This window comes from Macaca nemestrina, chromosome 15 (assembly GCF_043159975.1).
Source record: "Macaca nemestrina isolate mMacNem1 chromosome 15, mMacNem.hap1, whole genome shotgun sequence".
Taxonomy (NCBI): domain Eukaryota; kingdom Metazoa; phylum Chordata; class Mammalia; order Primates; family Cercopithecidae; genus Macaca; species Macaca nemestrina.
The window spans coordinates 90,482,369-90,495,067 of record NC_092139.1 but is presented as its reverse complement, the minus strand read 5'-3'; the positions used below and the strand labels follow the sequence as shown (position 1 = coordinate 90,495,067).

Below are 12,699 nucleotides of genomic sequence, written 5' to 3'. Positions count from 1 at the left end.
AAAAAAAAAAAAAAAAGGAAAAGAAAAGAAAGAAAAAAAAAATTAAGTATCAAAATAAATAGGCCAGCCACTGTGGCTCACTGCCTGCAATCCCAGCACTTTGGAAGGCTGAGGTAGGTGGATTACTTGAGATCAGGAGTTTAAGAGCATCCTGGCCAACATGGTGAAACCTTGTCTCTACTAAAAATACAAAAAAATTAGCCGGTTATGGTTGCAGCCATCTGTGATCTCAGCTGATTGGGAGACTGAGGCAGGAGAATTGCTTGAACCTGGAAGGAAGATGTTGCATTGAGTGGAGATCACACCACTGCACTCCAGCCTGGGTGACAGAGCAAGACTCCATCTCAAAAACAAACAAGCCAGGCGCGGTGGCTCACATCTGTAATCCTAGCACTTTAGGAGCCCCAGGCGGGCAGATCACGAGGTCAAGAGTTCGAGATCAGCCAGGACAGCATGGTGAAATCCTGTCTGTACTAAAAATACAGCAACCGAGTGATCACTTGAGCCAAGGAGTTCGAAACCAGCCTGGGCAACGTAGTGAGACCCCCATCTCCAAAAATACATAAATAAATAATCAAATAAAATATTAAGTAGTATTTACAGAAAGAAAGAGAATATCTTTGTGACTTTAGAGTAAGTAAATGCTTCTCTTTTTTTAATTCTGTTTTTTTATTTTGTTGCATACCAAAATTTTTTCTTAAACAGGACACAAAAGCTAGTATAGAAGAAAAAAATGATAAATTGGACTATATGAAAATTAAGAAATTCTGTTCAACAAAAGACATCACTGAAACAGTGAAAAGACAACTCACAATGGGTGAATATTTGCAGAATGGCTTGAACTCAGCAGAGGTTTCAGTGAGCTGAGATTACACCAGTATAACTCGAGACAGAAAATGCTTGTGCCATTTAACCAGCTGATCTACTCGTGTGAATTTCTCCTCCAGGTTAACCTGAACTTATTTACACAGTACCATAGTGTTTAAAGAAGCAAAAGGCTGAGCACAGCTTCAATGTCCCCTAGCCGGGGGCTAGTTCCCTGAATTGTTCTGTTTAGATTTTTTTCACCTTGCACACACAGTATTTATTTTCCACACTAATGAAAAAGGTAAGGCCATCTTTTTATACCTATGCCTTTGGTGTATTGTTACAGGGACTATTGACCTAAAGGAAGAAACTGAGGCAAAATTAGTATAGTTTATTTGGGCCAAGGTTGAGAACAGTGGCCCCAGACACACTTCCAAGTTGCCTTGGGGAGTGCTTCATTCGACCTTTGTTACAAGCAGTTTTTGTTTGTTTGTTTTTGTTTTTAAAGAGATGGTGTCTCACTATGTTGCCCAGTCTGGCCTCCAATTTCTGAACTCAGGTGATCCTCCCAACTCAGCCTCCCAAAGTGCTATGATTACAGGCATGAACCACCATGCCTGGCCCAAAAGCAGTTTTGTTTTGTTTTTATTGTTGTTGTTGTTGTTGCTTTTTGAGACAGTTTCACTCTGTCACCCAGGCTGGAGTGCAGTGGCATGATCTTGGCTCACTGCAACCTCTGCCTTCCGGGTTCGAGCAGTTCTCTGCCTCAGCCTCACGAGTAGCTTACAGGCGCCCACCACCATGCCCAGCTAACGTTTTGTATTTTTAGTAGAGATGAGGTTTCACCATCTCGGCCAGGCTGATCTTGAACTCCTGACCTCATGATCCACCTGCCTTGGCCTCCCAAAGTGGTGAGATTACAGACGTGAGCCACCATGCCTGGCCACAAAAGCAGTTTCTTTAAAGACAAAAGAGGATAAGGAGACTGGGCATGGTGGCACACACCTGTAATCTCAGCACTTTGGGAGGCCAAGGTGGGCAGATCACCTGAGGTTGGGAGTTCAAGACCAGCCTGGCCAACAGAGTGAAACCTCATCTCTACTAACGATACAAAATTAGATTAGTTGGGTGTGGTGGCACATGCCTGCAATCCCAGCTACTTGGGAGGCTGAGGCAGGAGAATCGCTTGAACCTGGGAGGCAGAGGTTTTGGTGAGCCAAGATTGTGCCATTGCAGTCCAGCTGGGCAACAAGAGCAAAACTACGTCTCAAAACAAACAAACAAACAAAAATTAGCTGGGAGTGGTGGCGCACACCACTGGTGGTCCCAGCTACTTGGGAGGCTGAGGCAGAAGAATCCCTTGAACCCAGGAGGTGGAGGCTGCAATGAGCCAAGATCGCGCCACTGCACTGCAGCCTGGGTGACAAAGCGAGATTCTGGCTCAAAAAAATAAATAAATAAATAGTAAAAGAGGATAGGGAGTGGTTTCATATAAAATTGTTTAGCAGGAATTCTCAGTGGTTTAGAGAGGTAATGTAACTGCAATGGGTTCACCTTGCCAGCTGCCTAGACAGAGCCTATTTTTCAAGATAGGGGAGTCGCAGTGGACAAAGAGTAATTCATGCAGAGTCAATCGGAGTTTTATTATCGCTCAAATCAGTCTCCCCAAGGATTCGGGGATCAGAGTTTTTTGTTTTTTGCTTTTTGTTTTTTTGAGACGCTCACTACAACCTCCACCTGCTGGGTTCAAGTGATTCTCATGCCTCAGCCTCCTGAGCAGCTGGGACTACAGGCATGTGCCACCACATCCAGCTAATTATTGCGATTTTAGTAGAGACGAGGTTTCACCGTGTTGGCCAGGCTGATCTTGAACTCCTGACCTCAAGTGATCCGCCTGCCTCAGTCTCCCAAACTGCAGGGATTACTGACATGAGTCTAGGTGCCTGACCAAAGTTTTTAAAGATAATTTGGCAGGTAGGGGCTTGGGAAATGGGGAGTGTTGATTGGTCAGGTTGAAGATGGAATCACAGCGGGTGGAAATGAGTTTTTCTTGCTGTCTTCTGTTCCTGGCTGTGATGGCAGAACTGGTTGAGCCAGAATAGCAGTCTGGGTGGCGTCAGCTGATCCATGGAGTGCAGGGTCTGCAAAATATCTCAAGCCCTGATCTCAAGTTTTACAATAGTGATGTTATCCCCAGCAGCAATTTGAGGAGGTTCAGACTCTTGGAGAGTTGGTCACCTCTGATTTCTTTCACTGTCATAATTTCCTCAATTATGCTTTTTTGCAAAGGCAGTTTCAATAACACGCGTTAGTGATTGGCTTTATTTTATTTTATTTTTTGAGATGAGATCTCGCTCTGTTGGCAGTGGTGTCATCATGGCTCATTGCAGCCTCATCCTCCAGGGCTCAAATGATCCTCTTGCCTCAGTCTCCTGAGTAGCTGCGATTACAGGTGCATGCTGTCATGGCTAAATGTGTGTGTGTGTGTGTTTGTAGGCAGGCTCCACTATGTTGCCCATACTGGTCTTGAACTCCTGGCCTCAAGCGATCCTCTTGCCTCCATCTCCCAGAGCACTAGGATTACAGATGTGAGCCACTGCTCCTTGCCTGGCTGGTTACTGTTGAACTATAGAGTATGAGTTATTGCTGGGACTCAGAAACTGATACCCCAAAATATGGCACTGAACTGAAGAAGAAGCCATAAGGTCTCTGACTTCTCCCCGCCTCGGTCTCAATCTGTCAGCCAGAGCTCAGGATGAAGTTGTTCTCTGAAGTTCCTTATCTGCCTGAAGTCTGGATCTGCCAAAGAAGAAAACCATGAGCTCTGGTCCCTCCTGTGAGTCTTCCTTTTTTTTTTTTTTTTTTTTTTTTTTTTTTTGAGACGGAGTCTCGCTCTGTCACCCAGGCTGGGGTGCAGTGGCGCGAACTCGGCTCACTACAAGCTCCGCCTCCTGGGTTTACGCCATTCTCCAACCTCAGCCTCCTGAGTAGCTGGGACTACAGGCGCCCGCCACCTCGCCCGGCTAGTTTTTTTTGTACTTTTAGTAGAGACGGGGTTTCACCGTGTTAGCCAGGATGGTCTCGATCTCCTGACCTTGTGATCCGCCCATCTCGGCCTCCCAAAGTGCTGGGATTACAGGCGTGAGCCACCGCGCCCGGCCCAGGTCTTCCTTAACTGAACTCCTGTCACAGGAAGAAAGACTGAAAACTGTCAACACACCTGGACAGACTTGTCACAATCTATTGTTTGCTCTTCAGGCCCAACAGACTTTGTCCCAGGGCGCTGTATGGTTTTGTTTGTTTTTGTTTGTTTGTTTTTGAGATGGAGTCTTGCTCTGTCACCAGGCTGGCGTGCAATGGTGCGATCTTGGCTCACTGCAATCTCCGCCTCCCAGGTGCAAGCCATTCTCCTGCCTCAGCCTTCCAAGTAGCTGGGATTACAGGTGTGCACCACCACGCCTGGCTAATTTTTGTATTTTTCATAAAGATGGGGTTTCACCATGTTGGCCAGGATGGTCTTGATCTATTGATCTCATAATCTGCCTGCTTCACCCTCTGGAGTGCTGGGATTACAGGCATGAGCCACCGAGCCAGGCCCATTATATGTTTGTATGTTCTTTTTTTTTTTTGAGACGGAGTCTCACACTGTTGCCCAGGCTGGCGTGCAATGGCACGATCTTGGCTCACTGCAACCTGTGCCTCCCAGATTCAGGTGATTCTCCTGCCTCAGCCTCCCAAGTAGCTGGGATTACAGGTGCACACCACCACACCCGGCTAATTTTTTATATTTTTAGTAGAGGCGGGATTTCACAATGTTGGCCAGGCTGGTCTGAAACTCCTGACCTCGCAATCCCCCTGCCTCGGCCTCCCAAAGTGCTGGGATTACAAGCATGAACCACTGTGCCCAGCCCCATTGTATGTTTTTTTTGTTTGTTTTGTTTGTTTTTTGAGACGGGGTCTCGCTCTGTCGCCCAGGCTGGTGTGCAGTGGTGCAATCTCGGCTCACTGCAAGCTCCACCTCCCGAGTTCATGCGAGTCTCCTGCCTCAGCCTCCTGAGTAGCTGTGACTACAGATGCCCCCCACCACACCTGGCTAACTTTTTGTAGTTTTAGTAGAGACGGGGTTTCACCATGTTAGCCAAAATGATCTCGATCTCCTGATCTCCTGATCCGCCCGCCTCAGCTTCGCAAAGTGCTGGGATTACAGGCATGAGCCACCGCGCCCGGCCCTGTACGTTCTTTTTTTTTTTTTTTTTTTGAGACGGAGTCTCGCTCTGTCGCCCAGGCTGGAGTGCAGTGGCGCGATCTCGGCTCACTGCAAGCTCCGCCTCCCGGGTTCACGCCATTCTCCTGCCTCAGCCTCCTGAGTAGCTGGGACTACAGGCGCCTGCCACCGCGCCCGGCTAATTTTTTTTGTATTTTTAGTAGAGACGGGGTTTCACCGTGGTCTCCATCTCCTGACCTTGTGATCCGCCTGCCTCGGCCTCCCAAAGTGCTGGGATTACAGGCGTGAGCCACCGCGCCCGGCCACGTTCTTTAAACCAATTAAATTCCCACCCAGGCCAGGGGCAGTGGCTCAATCTCCCAAGTAGCTGGGTGGTCCAGGCTGGTGACAGAGGTAGACTCCCTCTTACAACAAACAAACAAAAATTCTCCCCAGCCCAAATCATGTACTGTCCTCCTGAAATCATCCTCACTCCCATCTCCTGCCAGCCCGGGGTGATCAAGTGCCCGCTGTGGGCCATCAGGAGACCCCTCCCCTCAGGGTCCAGTGCTGCCGAGGAGGAGGGAGTGGCCAGTGTAGTGCGTTGTAGGAGTGGGAGGTCAGGGGGGCTTCCTGCAGGAGTCTGGCTGCAGCTGAGTATCAAAGGAGAGATTCCCATCTCCCTTTCCCCTAAGAAGCGGGGTATATAAGCATCTTTATCCCATTGGGATATTCGGCAATGACTCTATGATTCTCCCCAATGCATGCTAATAAATTTGCATGCCTTGTTTTCCAATTAATCTGCCTTTTGTGAGCTGATTTTTCCTTGAAACTTCAGAGGGTGAAGGGGAAGTTTTCCTGTGGCCCCTACATCATGGTGTCCAGCACATGGCATTTTATGGCTACTTGACATCGGTTAGTCTAGAACCCACCTAGCAAGTGGCATCAAGGTGGGAGTGAGGCACGACTGCTGTGACACCCTGTCACATTTCAATGCCTCTCTGGGCCTGATAATTAAAGGGGGCACTCATTCCTCAGGTAAAAAGTTTATTTTTGGCCGGGTGCAGTGGATCGTGCCTGTAATCCCAGCATTTTGGGAGGCCGAGGCAGGAGGATTGCTTGACCCCAGGAGTTCAAGACCAGCCTGGGCGTGCCTGTGGCCCCAGCTACTTGTGAGGCTGAGGCAGGAGGATCACCTGAGCCTGGGAGGTTGAGGCGGCCATGAGCTATGATCGCACCACTGCACTCCAGCCTGGGTGGCAGAGTGAGACCCTGTCTCACCAAAGAGAAGTTTCTTTCCTTTCTCAGGACCAACCAGCTGCTTGAACAAATGGTCCATATTAAGGCTTAATTGGACATATTAAGGCTTAATCAGAAAAGAAGTTTATTTCCTGGTCCTGGAACAGTAGTGGTGGGAGATCAGGTCAGCAGGGACTTGGTTGGCATGGCTTCCAAAGTCAGTCATCCTTACATCCTTGCAACAAAGGGAGCTGGCGAAAGCCTGGAGGGGGCCTGTGGGAAGCCGGACTCCTCCAGGATGCCTCCCTGACTTCCCACTCCTACAATGCGCTGCACTGACCCCTCCCTCCTCCTTGGCAGCACTGGACCCTGAGGACAGGGGGGTCCTGATGGGCCTAGCAGAGCTCTGGCCCACAGCAGGCACTCGGCCACCCTGGGGCTTGCAGAAGGAAGCAGCGTGGCAGAGGAGGGGGTCCCTCGCTCCCCAGCTGTGGCTGTACTGTACTGTACTGTACTGAGTCAGATCCTGGCCCCCAGGTCAGCCTCACCCACTGTGCTCAGCCAATAAGAGACCTAGTGGGAGGCTGGAGGGCAGGGGGCACAGAGAAGTGGGGCTTCCCTGCTCTAGTCAACGGGGACCTGCAGCTGGGCTGTCACCTCTATGACTCCCCTCGGCCCACAGGCCTGTGTGACACCCACTTCCATGGGGACCTGGACCTGGCTCCCATAGCACACTCCTTCCTCCCTTTGCCCTTCTGTCCAAGGTGGGTCTTGGGATCCTGCAGGGACCTCATCAGCTCCTGTTACAACCCCCAGCTCTCTCATCACCTGTGTTTCCAAAGCCCTGGGTTACCATCTGCCCCACTGATTGGTACCACCACGACGGTACAGGCCACTGGGTGACTCTGATACTCTGTCATTTCAACCCCACCGTGAACCACCCGCAAAGCTCCCATGGCTGCCCGTCCTGCAAGCCCTGGGCTGCTGTTTGGGAGACCATCCCCCTGAGGTGGAGGTCACCGCCTTTGATGTCTCTAGAGAGTCTGCACTGGCTCCAGGCCTTCCGCCTTTGCACAGGCCCTAGGAAAAGCCCCTGGCAGGTGGTGGGGCTTCCCAGGCTGGCCCGCCCCTGTCACTGGGAACATCTGATGTCTGGGACTAGGGCCACAGACAGGGCACCCTTTCTCCTGCTGGAAAGGGGAGGTGCGGGGGCAGACCAAGGGCCCATCCTGGAGGGAGATTGGTGGGGGTGGGGGAGCCCGAAGCAGGCCACACTTTGCTCTTAGGATGAAGTCTAACTGCCTTGACCTGGTAGGGGTGGCCTTGGCTGGCCCCCACCCCTGCCATTCCGCAGATACGACTGCACTTCCTCTGAGCCTTTGCATAGACTGTTCCTCTACCCAGAACACCTTGTCCAACCAATCAGAGCTCTGAGAATCCAACCTGTTTGGTGACTTCAGTTCGGGGGCTGTTCTTGTCTGGGACACCCTCTAGTGGACCTGATGAGCTGCCAAGTTGCCCCTGACCCTCTTGGGCCCCCTGTAAACCTGTGCCCGCTCCCTCATGTCCAGGCCTTGACCAGGAAACTGACCTCTCACCCACTGACACGTGGCGGCCCAGGCCTGGCGTGGCACAGGGTGCGCTGGGGATTCAGACAGTGGGAGGGGAGCCCTGCCTTACCTCATCTGTAGGGAGGAAAGTGCCTGCCCAGCTGGCCAAGCGGCTGGCCCTCAGCCCCACCGTGCCTGGAGGTGCAAACCCAGGGAATGGGGAAGCAACAGAGTGAGGTCTAGAAAGACAGGAAACCAGACCCCGTTCCCATCTGCTAGCTTCCTGCCACCCTGCCCTGCAACCCTCTCAGCTCTGTTCCCGCACACGGGCCCCATCATGCACATTCCCCTCCTCCAGGAAGGCCTCAGATGAGACCTGCCTCTGCCTCCCCAGCTCTCCCATTCGCCAAGGGCAAGACCAAGTAGGTGGGAGGCCTGGACTCCCACCCTATGGTCAGTGCCTGCTGAATGACCTGGGGCAACCTGTGCAACCTCTTCAACACTCCTGAGATGGGGGGATGGCCCAGGTGAGGGGCGGCAGAGGGGTGGGCTGTGCGCAGACCTTGGCTGCGGTTGTGACCAACCCTGTTGATCCAGCTGCAGGGCGGGGCTGACTGCCCTCCCAACCTCCCGCCACCCAGACTCGCTGTTCCTACACTCTGCTGCCCCCATGTGGCCACTCCCAGCGCTGCAGGCCACACTGAGGGGGCTCAACTCCCCCCCTCCTCTCCTCCCAACCCCGTTCTCCACCCAGCCCCCAACCTCCAGCCTCACCCTCTCCAGCACTTTCTCTGAGACCTAAGGGGCAAATCTGACCAATGCTACCCTGCCTGAGCCCCCATTCAGGACCCTCTCGAGAAATGTTGATAGGCCCTGGTCATCCTCCAGCAGCCTTGGGGGCTGTGCCTCCATGCCGGGCCCCAGGAAGTGCAGAGGAGGAGCTGCTCAGGTGGGCCATGGTGGCCTGAGGCCTGGGCTCTGTGCCCAGATTCTGGACATTCCTGGGCTAAGGAGCCTGGGTGCTGGTCTAATGAGGACTTGGAGCTGACCCTGCCAGTGACTGCGCCCAGCCAAGGAGCCGAGCCACTGTGGACACTCACCTCCCATTCCTTCAAGCATGAGGAGCACCTGCGGCCACCGCTGCCCCTTAAACAGAGGAGATATACACAGTTTTAACAAAAGCGTCCCTGGGTGGAAATAAGAGAAACACACATAGATAACAGGTTCTCATTCAGAGAGCGGGGGAGTGAGCTGCATTTGAGAAGAGGAACTCAGCACTTGATCTACCTCTCAGCCTCTGGTGGAAAATGTCCACGCAGGGAGGACACCACCGCCTCAGAGCCCCTCACTGAATGTGCCAATGCAGACCCTCTTCAAGCTGGGGCAGCAAAGGAAGATGAAGGAAGAGAGGGCCCAGAATGTCAGAAAGCACAAAGACTTCAGTGATTTTTCACTTCAAGAAGATCCAGGGCACTGAGATGACCTGAACAAGTAAATTTGTACCTCCGTGGACAAAACCGGGTGTTACCCTTGGGGACGCCTCCACCGCTCCTGTTCTCTGTCCACTGCTTCACCACAGCGGTCTTTCATGGTTTCACTTTGACGTCCTCACGCCTGTCTCACTGCTGCTTTGTCCTGGTCTTTTGCTAGTGTTTCCGGAGTGGACTAAAGCATGTTCCTTTGCACCACACTCATCTTTCAGGGTCCAGGGCCCAGGCTGTGCTGAGCCACCCATCCATGGTATTGGGTCTCAGGAGAGGCATCCTGTGGCAGGAGAGGCAGCAACGTATGTGGCCTAAGAGTAAAATCATCCAGGATGGAGGCCAGACATGTGAGACATTTTCCCATTTACAATATCCAACTATCAGTTGCCTCCTTCCCTGGCCCCTGTGGAGGGAGCTGTTCAGGTCTTCGCTTCCAGAGCCCTCTGCATTCCCCGCTCCCTGCAGCCTCCTCACATTGGATGGTCATCAGATTTCCCTCGTGGGCTTCTCTTGGAAATCCAGAAAAACCTCATGAGTAAAGGATTCTTATTCCTGTCAGTAACACGGGGCAGAGCCAGGAGTCTTGACTCAGATTCTGTGGCCTGACAGTGGCCTGGCTCTCAGGTGACTCCACTCACAGTTTCCGCTGAGAGACTGCAGGGTGGCCAGCGAGCAGCAGAGGGCACTGTGGGTCTGTCTCAGGGTCTGCACAGGAGCACCCGCAGCTGTGCCGCCCCCCTATCTCCCCAGGGCTAGGGCAGCAAAGCCTGTGTTTGAGGAGTCAGCAGCTGTGTCCTTCCAAGCTGGGCAGAGTCTCGTGCTCACAGATCTGTGGAAGGTCCCAGAAGCTGCTTCCTCCTTGGTCCCTCCAATGGGGCAAACTCTGAGTCTCACCCCTCAGACCCTCTGTCTAAAGAACCAAGCTCAGACCTCAGCTGGTTCTCAGGGTGAGGCAGAGATCACCAGTGGATCAAACAAATTGACATGAACAGCCCCTCCCCACCAGGCAAGTGGAGAAGATAAAAAAGGCCTGTGCAGCCCAGCACGGCACTCAGGTTTCAGGAGGGCTGTGTCCACCAGGGCCTGGATCCCCTCCTCCTCATGTTCCTCTCTCACTGCACAGATAGGAACAGTCTTTTGATGTCCAGGGTCAGGTCCTGAGCCTGTGTCATCCTCCTCTGGCTCATACCCCCAAACAGCTTAACCCTGGTCACTGTCCTAGCACCTAGGACTATCTGTCTGCAGGTTCCCTCTCCCAGCCCATGCTGACTCAGCCGCCCTCCCTCTCTGCATCCCTGGGAGCATCTGCCAGACTCACCTGCACCCTGAGCAGTGGCTTCTGTGCTTCCGTGTTGATGACTTCTCAATACTCTGGTTCTAGCAAAAGCCAGGGATCCCTCCCCAGTTTCTCCTGAGAATACTATTCAGACTCAAATAAACACCAGGGCTCTGGAGTCCCAGCTGCTTCTCTGGAAGTAAAGATGCCTCAGCCAATGCAGGGATTCTGCACACCTCTGGGCTGCAGCCTGAGGATGAGGCTATTACTGTAATGTACGGCATAGCAACTCTAAGACTTAGTGCCCAAGACCTACAGAGAAGTAAGCAAAACCGCCCTTCTGTTCTCCGGGATTGCACAGTCATCTTGGCTGGTGACTTTTCCCAAGTCTAGCTCAGGCATGCCTTCTGTTGTCAGTTCTTCAAACAACACCTGATTTTCCTCAAACAACTAGATCTGACGGGGCCATATGCTTATATTTAGTTTAACCTTTAGCTCTATCCATTGTTCATATTGCCTCACCCTAATTATGTTTTTTCAAGGAGAAATTTGTGGTTTAAGATAAAAATATCTCGTTGGAGACTTTGGTGGAGGTCGAAAGATGTTGATTTGGGTCAAGCCAAGCTTAGTTTGAAAAGTATAAAAAAATGGAAGTAAAACTTAAGTACTGAAAGAATCCTGTTCTGGGTCCATGGGGCCTGCTTGTATCTGAGGAAGGGGAGGTGAAGGATGCTGGTGGAAAGTTAGAGGAACCAGAAAGGGTGAGCCAAGGAGCAAGCACAGCTGGAGTCAGGGAAGAGGCACAGACCCGTGCAAGACACACGGCTCTGGGGCTGATGGGCAGAGTGTGGGTGCAGCTGGCCCGGGGCTGAGCGTTGCTGAGCTAAAACTGTGCTGTCACCTACAACATGGACTTGGGGTGACATGGATCTGATAGGCTCTTACCCAAGCAAAGTCTCTGTCATCTCACCTGGGTGATGTGTTTCTTATTGTCATCTCAGAGGTAACAGCTCAGTCGTCATCTTATTTCTATCAAGGCTGTCAACTGATTGGGTAAAGGACATGACTCACATTGTAAATGATGAACTTGGCCAGGTGCGGTGGCTCACACCTGTAATCCCAGCAATTTGGGAGGCTGAGGTGGGTGGATCACTTGAGCTCAGGAATTGGAGGCCAGCTTGGGCAACATGGCAAAACCCAGTCTCTACAAAAAATAAAATAAAATAATTAGCCACATGTGGGGCTGTACACCTGTGGTCCCAGCTACTCAGGAGGCGGAGGTGGGTGGATTGTTTGAGCCTAGGAGGTTGAGGCTGCAGTGAGCCAAGATTGCACTCCCACACTCCAGCCTGAGTAACAGAGCAAGACCCTGTCTCAAAGCAAAAACAAAAAACAACAACAACAACAAAAACGCAAAAAACAGATGAAGGCTAATCAAAGTCTGCTGCTTTAAATGTGAATCCCATCTTTAAAAATACCTTCATGGACACATCTAGATTTCTGTTTGAGTGTATGACTGGGTTCTGTGGCCTACCTAATTTGACACACAAAATGAACTGTCATATGGAAAGATTTGAGGCAGCTCTGCCTTCTCTTTGGGTCCTCAGGAGGAGGGTTATGGGTGTCCCCATCCTGCCTGGGTCCCCTCTTCCACACTGTCCTCGCACATGACCCAAGCACAGGCCCCTGAGGCCCTTGCAGGCCTACCCTCCCAGCTCTGCCCACCCCAGGGTGGACCCTGCCCTGTGCTCACGCGTCTCTGCATCTCCCCGTGCTGGTCCAGCCTCCTGCAGGGGCTCAGCCCCCAGGACAGAAACCACCATCTCCTGCCCCGGAAGATACAACACTAGACACAATGGTGTGATTTTGTCACATCAGCGCCGGGGGTGTCTCATTAGAAACCCAGATCCGTTAAAACCACCACACACCTCAGACCCAGGCTCTCTCTTTTGTTCCACATCACCCTTCCTCAGCAGCTGCTGGCTCCCACCTGGGGAGAAGCCGAACATCACCGTCCAGCACAGCACACAGGCCATCCTCCTCCTTTAGTGCCCAGGCCTGGGGAATGAAGTTCCACCTCCTTGAGCACCCACAGCCACTCTCCTCCCCAAGCAGTGCTGACTGTAGAGACTTTCAGAG

The 12,699-nt window shown here is 52.0% G+C and overlaps 1 long non-coding RNA gene and 1 pseudogene across 1 annotated transcript; one reads left to right on the top strand and one right to left on the bottom strand.

Moving 5' to 3' along the window:
* LOC105498473 (glutathione hydrolase 5 proenzyme-like) overlaps positions 1-12,699 on the top strand; it is a 63,023-nt pseudogene that overhangs the window by 49,781 nt on the left and 543 nt on the right.
* On the bottom strand, positions 3,507-9,856 carry LOC139358687 (uncharacterized). Its single transcript, XR_011613942.1, has 3 exons — positions 9,304-9,856; positions 8,901-8,946; positions 3,507-3,606 (listed from the first exon to the last, which is right to left on the bottom strand). It is a non-coding gene; the product is annotated as an uncharacterized lncRNA (long non-coding RNA).